The 6,041-nt window shown below is 34.0% G+C and overlaps 1 long non-coding RNA gene across 1 annotated transcript; it reads left to right on the plus strand.

Annotated features, from left to right (window-relative positions):
* The first annotated feature begins 1,248 nt into the window (after positions 1-1,248).
* On the plus strand, positions 1,249-4,049 carry LOC127733579 (uncharacterized). Its single transcript, XR_007997124.1, has 3 exons — positions 1,249-1,324; positions 2,975-3,064; positions 3,904-4,049. It is a non-coding gene; the product is annotated as an uncharacterized LOC127733579 (long non-coding RNA).
* Positions 4,050-6,041: the final 1,992 nt, after the last annotated feature.

The following is a 6,041-nucleotide window of genomic DNA, read 5'->3' on the forward strand; positions in this document are numbered from 1 at the left end:
CCGGGCCCGAATAAGGTAGTGGTTCTGTACCTATAACACAATCAAACTTAATGTATTGACTTCTTTTCCTGATTTCATTTTATGATCTAGTTCTAGCAAAGAATAAACAAACAAACAAAGCTTTAGTCGAAATACAAATTTACTGAAATGAAACTGTGCTGGAAGTAACATATGGGTAATACAAAGAAAACTGTGCATCGACATAACTAGTAAGAAATATGAAATTTTCAGAAAATACCGCATCTAATTTGTTAGTTTCTACTCATTATATATATCAATGATCTTACCTATTTATCAACTTTTTATTAGAAAGTGTTCATCGAATAGTAGTACAAACAGACTATATGCTAAAACTATTGCCCCATCCCCTCTTTCTGCTAGTTGAAAAAGGAATTTTAGGAATAAACTATTCTTCTGTGGTATCACACGGATAAATTAATATATCTCACACCACTGTTGGTGGACTGTTAGTTTCCAATGATGTCATCAGCTCATGAAATGATTTATAACAAAGGCTCTGATTCCCTCAGGCAAAATTGACCTTTGATGAATTGAGCTATTCTTTTTGAATCTCTTTCATCCAGAAAAGCGCTTCCAGCGCAAGATATTTATAAAGGGGTAATTCCGAAAAGTTGCGTAAAATACAGGTAATACAATCTATGCATAAGTAGAAAAAAAACTTAGTGTTTCGAATAATTAAACATTGTATAAACCGTGAATTTACAAAAAATGGACAAATTAATTATATGTCAACACAAAAAGTGCTGACTACTGGGCTGGTGATATCGGCCTCGGCGACGAAACATCCATCATCAATGGCATCGACCCAGGGGTTGTACATCTTCGCGTGCCAAGGTTTACGATCCAGTCGAGAGGAAAGGACTGGATCGTAACCCTTGGCTAGCGAAGATGGGGGGTTGTAAAACCTCACATAAGATACCAGGCTTGTAATTTGAGGCGCTGGAATCAAAATAGAGGGAAGGCCAAATCAAATGCAGAAGAACATTAAGATCGAAATATTCTTTTCGAAAAGTTGTAACAATATGGCATTTCAGTCTTTGATTCTGCATGATGCATGAGAATCAAAGACTGAAATGCCATATTGTTACAATTGGAGATCTAATATTTGACACAAATGGAATTTTTCAGAAAAAAATTGATTTATCATGCATGATCACTAACATAATATGTGACCAACTTTCATAATAATAGGTGTAACTTCTAATATTTGAATTTCTCATGTTTTCTAGAGAAAAACATTGATGTTAAAGAAAAGAGAATCTGGCTGCTGAAATAAGACGAATTTCTGATGAACTAAAGGAAGGTAACCGTCCATTGTATTTGAGATATCAATTGTGATTGCTAATGATTATAAAGTCTAAAATAAGTTAAAAACCATCAAAAATCTAATCCTTGACATAAAAAATAACAATGATCTTACCTATTTATCAACTTTGTAATCATAAAATATTCATTTGATACAGTGGTCCAAATAGAAAATATATTCCCCCTTTTTTTAGTTTGAAAAGGGGAAATTGGGGAATAAACTTTACTTCTCAGTTATCGCATGGATAAATTCCTATATCTTGCAAATTGCTCAAATGGTTGAAATTGTATGAATAATTTATGACAATAAAAAAAGGCTGAATTCTAATATGACGTGCTTCTTTCGCTTTGTAAACAACACCGTGATAAAATTCTCGATATATCTATACTTAGAGCAGACTCAGAGATGTGCATATTGGTGGTTGTTATTATTTACCTCCCACGTAAATCCTCATGTATCGTAACCTATGTGCAAAAACTATGCCGATTTCGTTATGTTCAAATTGAAATTGATAAAGAAACTACAGAACCGTTATTCCTATTCTAATGCATAACAAAAAGAATTAATGCACAAGAGCTTCAAAATTGTATAAAATCAAAATAAAATAAAATTCCGCGAAATTTCGTGAATGATCTTGGCGCATTAACGTCCGATGTCATAACATGACGTCATACGAATGAAAACTCTCAAAGCTGAAGGTTTTCCGTTACGTATACGCCCTAAGTTCGGATAATATTGCATTAAAATGGAGTTTTGAGGTAGGTGGTGTTTCATTTTCTGTTCTATTGCATTTTTCGCACATTTGTGGATTTCAGCAAGTCAACATGGCGGCTCACTCCTTAGATACGACATGTCAACTCTGGATTTGAAGTAAATACACCTTATCGCTATTCCCGCTTGACCCGAGAATCTGTCCCGCTCGAACTTTTGACGTCACACAACAATCACTCTTCCATTGTGGCGTCAGATATTTTCTATTATGACGTCAAAATTTTACGGGAACTTGCGTGATGTCCAGTAACGGTCGGCGGACAAATAGCGATAAGGTGTATAGTAGCCAACGAAACAAAAAATGCTTGGGTTAAGAATTGTGAGAATTGGACACATTTTTTTCTAGTAGTTATTTAAGAAATAATCCATGTAAGACTTATATTTATTTGAAATCTGTAGCTCTTATCTTACCGGGGGTAAAATAGAACAGCCATACATACGGCAATCTTACCTTCGCTTCAGTTTTTTAATTACCATATTTGTCCTATTAGAATCGAAATAAGACGTATTTACACTTGTATGCAAATTTGTTCGCCATTACCTTAAATCACACAGGTTCCCGTAAACTTTGACATCATAATTCAAAACATTTGACGTCACAATTAAAAAGTGAGTATTGCCTGACGTCAAAAGGTGATTCGGAGTAGATCTAAGGTCATTCGGAGGCAAAATGTAGCTAAATACCAAAAGTGTAAATACGTTTATTATTTCTTAGTTAACATATGTTTACCATTGGAGGGTTGTAATTTGACGCTAATGGAATTTTCCAGCTAAAAAATGATTTAACATCAATGATTTCCAATAGCCCCTGTGACTTATATTCATAATGATAATGAAAGGCATTACTTCTGATAATTAAATTTCTCATGTTTTCAGGGCAATACATTGATAATGTAGTAAAGAAACTAGCCGTCGGTATAACTGATGAAATAAGACGAGTTTCTGATGAAAGTATAGCAGAGAAAGGTAATCAATGTATTTGAGGTCTCAATTGTGATTACTTTCAACTATGAAGACTTAAATCAGGGGCGGATCTAGAAATTTTTCAGGGGGAGGGGCGTTCAAAATTTCAAAACATTTATTTTTTTTTTAATATTTAGGTCAAGAGGGTACATGTAGCTTGCTTACATCCACTTCATTTTATTTTAGGTGGATAGTTGTCTCATTGGCAATCCGTTTATACCACATCTCCTTATACGTATATAAACTAGCGACATCGCGGGTCCGTGACTGAACTAAGTACCTACGCCTTATTTTTAGCCAGGATTTTTAGTATTCGTATTGTCATCTGATAAAGTCATGCTGATTATAAGGTATACATTTTTCTTTGCTTTCAAAATCTTTCTGAACCAATCGTAACTACTCGGCCATTCTCGATACGCCAACATTATCAACACGATCTAAATATAAACCATGATGCATCAGTGACTTTTTATTGAGTCCTTTACAGTTTGATACAATTTTTTTCCAATTACCAAAATCATAAAATACTACAATTAGAAACTAATAAAACGTGACAAATCACAAAATAATTTGACCAAAAGCTAAATTATCAATATACAACTTTCATTTATTTCAATTCAAAATAATATAAATATTGAAACTTCAAGAAAAGATTTACCTGTTTGTATTACAAACAAAGGTTGAAATACAATACTTTTACAATTAGAGGGCTGTTATTTGATTCAAATTGAAGTTCTCCGCTAAAAAGTTGATTTAACATGCAGGATCACTAACTTAACATGTGACCATATTTCATAATAATGGGTTTGATTTATAATAACTGAATTTCTTATATTTTCCAGTGCAAAACATTGATAATGTTGTAAAGAATATGAACGCCAGTATAACTGCTGAAATAAGACGAGTTTCTGATGAACGTATAGCAGAGAAAGGTAATCAATGTATTTGAGGTCTCAATTGTGATTACTTTCAACCATGAAGACTTAAATCAGGTGCGGATAAAAAAAAAATGGGGTGTCATTTCAAAACGTTCATTTTTTTTTATAATAAGGTCAAGATGCTTACATCCACTTCATTTTATTTGAGGTGGATAGTTGTCTCATTGGCAATCATACCACATCTCCTTATCTTTATAAAAAGGTAGCTACAAAACATATAGTTACACATATTTTCAAAATGCCGATTTCATTTTTCTTGAATGTCTTCGAGCGAAATTGTCAATATGATTTAAGTATAAACCATAATGCACGTGCTTATCTATTGAGTCTTTTCTGACCCTTTGCTGCACGTAAAACATTTCACAAATGTGTGCTCATTATTTGAATCAGAGATTTGAAGTAATATATTGTATCATTATCTCTGTTCATGCTGTTTGAACGTTTACATTCGCTGCAGTTTATACGGATTGTGAAGGCTAATTGGAGAATGACAAAGATTTTTAGGTGGTCAAGTCTGTTGTATTATTTTGTACTTATAACTGCTGACTTTGGCAGTGATTGGTTGATTGTTTTGTTTTGTTTATTTTTTGCTTTATGTCCAGTGGCAAATATTTCATGCATGTTCAGGACGATAACAAAGTAACAATTGATACAATAGATAGGTCATGCAATGAATGTCGACTGGGATGGGGAAAAAAACGGGAAATTAGGACTGCAACTGGAAAATGTAGGTATGTTGGATGGCAACAAGCCATTTAGCGACCCCTTAGAGACTTGTTATAAAGGTTCTCTTACGTGCAGAGAACGTGACACTCTCTCTTCACGATACGTTGGATTTAAAGTCCTGACTCCGACCGGACGTGGCTGTTGTGTACATATTTTACATACCTCACAGCCAAACGGACGCACAACTTTAGCAAGGATTTTACTGCTGGAACAGGAAAAGTCCCAGGGATGATCATATTTCTATACCCCAGCCAACCTTTTTGGTGACTTTGGCAGTGTTTCATTTTTATTTTAACAGAAATTCAACCATGACTGAGCACATCCGGAGTCAAACCAAGAGCCGTGATATATTTAGGGTTGTTGGTACTTCTTCAGATGGGGTTGATTTGTGGTGTTTCCTGAAGAAACGGGGGTAAAAATTTCAACATAAAAGAAGTTAATATGGGGTGGTTATAGACTTTTAAAATGTTATAATAATCAGAACGAATGCACAATCTATTGGTAGCAAATTTCACATGTTTTAATTGTCGGTGAAAGCGGTTAGCAATGAAGTGTAAACTTTAAAATATAACTAAACTTAATCCAAAAAAAAAAGAAATATCAATTACCGATTCTTAGTCTAAAATTGATAATTGTTTCTTCTTTTTCACACCTCCCCATCAAAAGAATCGAAGTAGTAATTAACTATCGATGATTACATACATGTCAAATCTATTGTATTGGAAAACAATGACTACTGTATAACCAGCGATAGACTAATTCGTTAATTAATCAAAACTATAATTTGTATTTTTTATAATGATCACCCGGTGACATCCCCTGGATCGGCGCATTACATCAGGGCGCATTACCATTACATTTCCGCGTAAAATCATTACGTTTGCGCGCAGCTTTTGATTACATTTGCGCGCATTCTTTTAACAGGTAAATTTAGGTTAACAATGGTATATTTCCCTTATTAAATTATTTTTTGGAACAATTTACAAGTAACCCTTCCGTTAGTCTGAGTTCACTGCTCACCTATGATGAGGTGGAAGTGGGTTTCGACCAGGATAATTGCTGTCTACTATACACAAGCACTAAGCCCTGGAAATAAAGATAAAGATGAAAAGACAAAACAAATCTGAAGAGTAAAAGTACCGATTTTACATGTCGGTACTAGCTGAATATTTGAAGCCCATTGCTTAAAGAGATTAAATTTGGTCATTTTCTCCATTCTGATATTCTCGGAATAGTTTAATCACACACTCTGTTTTCTCTTTTTTTACTTCCACGTGCAACTGCTGGTGTATCAAGCCTTCTTAGTTTGGAAACAA

The sequence above is a fragment of the Mytilus californianus genome, unplaced genomic scaffold, assembly GCF_021869535.1.
Source record: "Mytilus californianus isolate M0D057914Y unplaced genomic scaffold, xbMytCali1.0.p SCAF_3, whole genome shotgun sequence".
NCBI lineage: Eukaryota > Metazoa > Mollusca > Bivalvia > Mytilida > Mytilidae > Mytilus > Mytilus californianus.